This window comes from Solanum tuberosum, unplaced genomic scaffold, assembly GCF_000226075.1.
Source record: "Solanum tuberosum cultivar DM 1-3 516 R44 unplaced genomic scaffold, SolTub_3.0 scf00770, whole genome shotgun sequence".
Lineage (NCBI taxonomy): Eukaryota > Viridiplantae > Streptophyta > Magnoliopsida > Solanales > Solanaceae > Solanum > Solanum tuberosum.
In genome coordinates this window covers 58,493-62,669 of record NW_006239685.1, presented here as the reverse complement: position 1 = coordinate 62,669, position 4,177 = coordinate 58,493, and the positions used below count along the sequence as shown (strand labels likewise).

Genomic DNA, 4,177 nt, shown 5'->3' with positions numbered 1-4,177 from the left:
TATTGTATAACAAAGGTGTTCATTTCAATCTTTAATATATTTCACTTGTTTGAAATGGTCCTTAATGTACATCAAAAGGTGTTCATTTTGGTGTTTTACCCTAAACCTAACATGTTTATAAAAGATAACTTAAATGTAACTATTGACCCTACGTGACTAACAAAATTCACCATTGTTGTCTTCTTTGTTAGCTCCAAAGAAAGAACTCCATAAAACCTAACACCATTTTCTCTACTTTCTCTAACAAATTTTACTATAATCTCTTATTATTGCATTGACCTAATACCCATTTCTGGTTTAAGTAAGAGAAAATAGTAAATTTTGATAGAGAAAGTAGAGAGAATGATGTTAGATTTCCTGGAGTTTGTCTTTAGAGTTACAAACAAGACAATATGATGAATTTTGTTTGCCGTGTGAGGTCTACAGTTAGATTTAACACTTTTTATATATATAAAAATTTATTATTTAAGTAGTAGGATTTAAAATAGAAAAAGCAAATATGTCCTCCATTTGAAGTGAAAGAGCTTGAATTGTGACACATGTTAGGATGCACCTGAATCTATTGTTTAAGTAGTAGGATGTAAAACAGAAAAATATGAGCAAATATGTTATAAGATTGTACCAGTCATTGATTTACATTAATTATAAGTCCTCCACTTGTGTTTGTTGCCTCTTCCATCCACATTTGTTTGATCATGTGAACCAATTGATTGTAATATTGCTCATTACTAAGGTTCTGATTGAAGGCAACAATATCACCATAGTTATTGTGTTTGCTTTCATAATCCTCCATAGACAGTGATGCATTTCCATAGTTGTTGTCTTCTTTATTTTAAGTTAAACTAGACCAACGGAGGGAGTATTACCTAAAAGCAACACAACTTAACATGAAGTCCGTAATTTATTTATTGATTGATTAGACAATCTACATATGGACGTCATACAACCAACTTAACTAGTTTCAAATCACAATCAATGTAACCAGCATAGACAAAAAAAAAAAAAAAAAAGATACAACAAGAACATGAAAAGAACCTACAATTCCATCCAATTGTAGCAAATTCATGTTGAGATTTCATCGTCTAGATCATGATAGGGTGTTCGTTTCCTTAAAGGAATATATACTGACCATTATGAAGAGCGCATGCACAATTTTGAGCACCAATATCATCTGCAACACAAGGAGGCTTAACGCTTCCATCTTGGTACCACATTTTTCTTTTTTGCACCAAATCAATGAAGAAATCGTCTAATGTTTCTCTTGTGATACTTGGCATAACAATAACATGTGCAATATCCCTCACGCAAGAGAGTTGCCAATGACGAGTAAATTCATGATCAAGAGGCCTCTCAAGTACAACTATAGTGCTCAACTCATTAAGCATGACGCTGATATTTGCTTGCTGAAGACGATCTTTCAAATATCTAGCATTGTAGAGGCATCTCTTAACATCTTGTTGTATCCCAATTTGATTTTTTGAGCTTAAACTATACCACAACAAAATTGGAGTTAAACCATTTCGACTTCCAGAAATTGTGGCATCCACAGAAGCAATGTATTCCACATTTCTCGAGAGATAAGCGATGTGACTTTTTCTTGTTATTTGAACTCCACAAGGAATTGGACATCCTAAGAACTTGTGACCTGAAATTGTGACACTCCCAATTGGCTTCTTAAAGCTAATCACCTGTTTTCAATTAATTGAATTCCAAACAATCAAAATTTTACTTTTAATTGTAGTATATATCCTTAAAGTGTTTGCTGGACATGTGTTAGAAAACTCACATTTTTAATGAAAGGGACAATAAGTCCACTTAGTGCTGCATCACAATGGATGTAAAACTTATTATGGGAATAACCACAATCTTCAAGTGTTTGAAGAATAACATTAATGTCATCAACAGCCCCTTTGAATGTAGTTCCTACCATTAAGAAAAAGGCTGGGTTAGAGTTCTAATTAAGAGAATGAGATAATTGATTAAAGAATGAAATAAATATGAATATTTACCAATATTAATATTTATAATTGCTGGTTTGTCCTTGTTATGAAGCAATTTTTCTCTCAAATCAGAATAATCAATCTCTCCATTTGTTGTTGTGTTGATCATTTCCAAATCTATTCTGTACAATCTTGCAGCTTTGAAGACTGAATAATGAGAATCTTTTGATGTGTATAAGATTCCATTAGGAAGTAACTCTCGCCTACAAAGAAAATGTGATTGAGTTAATTTAAAAAAAACTAAAATTTAAGAACATTATTATATTTTACTTTCTGTCATATCAACTCTTAATATTACTAATTTGTCACCATTTACTACAAATTTTGATATTCCAAAATAGCTATAAAGTACGGAATTTTTTGAACTAAATTGGTGATCTTCTTTTTGCAATTTATTATAAATGTGCTAGCACAAACTTATATATGAATGCCTCACAAGACATGTTGGGACCACTAATTTAATTAGCAATTGACACATCTTGATAATATGTAGGGAAATTAATCAAAGCACACAAGGACTCGAAGTAGATAGTTCGATGTGACTTTGGGCACAATATTATCCATGTGGTTACATATATAGTGTAGTTTTTGTACAAAGATGTATCAATTAACCTCCTTTGAATACATTAATGTAGGTCCATTTAGGAATTTGGAAATGCTAACAATGGTAGATATAGATATTGTAATAACTTAATTGCTGTTAAATATGTTTTTTTAGAGGTAATTAATATTTTTTGTAAATGTTCCTAAAGTCTATAACAACATTGAATCCAATGACAATATTAACTAGTGTAGATAAAGACTTTAATACTTTTTGTTAATGTACATATTTATTGCCGGTAAAAATCATTTTTATCATCGTGATAGTAGATACTTACCCTATCCAAATTCCATGAAGATTGCCTTCTGTGCCACCATGAGTAACATAACCCCAATATTCATCCTTCTCAATTTCCCATAATTTGGCAAACCAATCCAAAACAGCCACTTCAAAATCTTTTGAATGAAAATCCACAGGGTTTTCCGTGAAAGGATCACCACAATTTATTTAAGTGAAATTGCAAAAGTGGAGCTAAAGCAACGTGGTGATCATAACATATGTTCTCTGGAAAACCTTGAGAGACAAAAGGATCAATTATATAATTCATAAATTCATCTTTAATTTTCACATTATAAATTAGTACTATTTCACGTATTGCATTCGTTCGTAAGGGAATCCCTACGTTTGCTTTCATTCAATGTTTTTATGTGTCAAATTTATGAACTAGATAATAATTTACATGAAAGAGAAAAGATCAAATGAAGGAGAATAGTAAAATATTACCAAGATGATATTTGACTCTTTGTGTAAGTGTCTTTAAATAATTATCCAATATATAGTCAGGTGAAGAAACACCACTTCCGAACCCAGGCTCTATCACTGCTAGTTGCAATTTCTTTCTTGGCCCTGGTGGTGTCACCTTTACTATTGTCTTGATGTTGCCATTGACAATATTCTCACTTGGAAGAGATGACACTATTTTGCTCATCATGCAAGTCAAGATTTCGGGAAAAACTTAGATCACTAAGAGAATGGAGAAACACAAAAGAGTTTTTAAAGGAGGTTTTTGTATTGCTTGCTCTTGCTTTGTTCATTTACAAATGAATGCCCCTGTATTTATACTACACACTTTGGGGTTAAAGTTTAAATAAAAATTATACACAATTCCCTATATATGTACAAGTAGCCCCTCTTTTAGAATTTTGTACAAGTCTAGAGATTTCTAAGGACTTCCATGAATTCTTCTCGAGTATTCTAGAATCTTCTCCAAACCTCTCCAAGACTCTAGATTCTTCCATAGAGTCTTCATCTACGCTATTATCTGTTGAGATATAATATAAATATGCACATGGTAATATATATATATATATAACATTTTGTTAAATAAGACGATCATTTAATTTAACATTACCAATTTCATGTGCTATACACTTTACAAGCTCAAACTCAATCTCAGAGGAAGCTGGAAAACCAGCCTCAATTACATCAACACCAAGCTTGACTAGCTGACGTGCAATGTCCATCTTTTGTGCAGCCGTCATGGAGGCACCAGGAGCCTGCTCTCCATCACGAAGCATCGTGTCGAAAATTGAAACATAGTTAGGATCAGAGAATTTGTCCAAGCCATTAACAAGAG

The 4,177-nt window shown here is 32.2% G+C and overlaps 1 pseudogene; it reads right to left on the bottom strand.

Moving 5' to 3' along the window:
• Positions 1-1,080: 1,080 nt before the first annotated feature.
• On the bottom strand, positions 1,081-3,787 carry LOC102599483 (histidine decarboxylase-like; annotated as a pseudogene).
• Between the last annotated feature and the right edge of the window lie 390 nt (positions 3,788-4,177).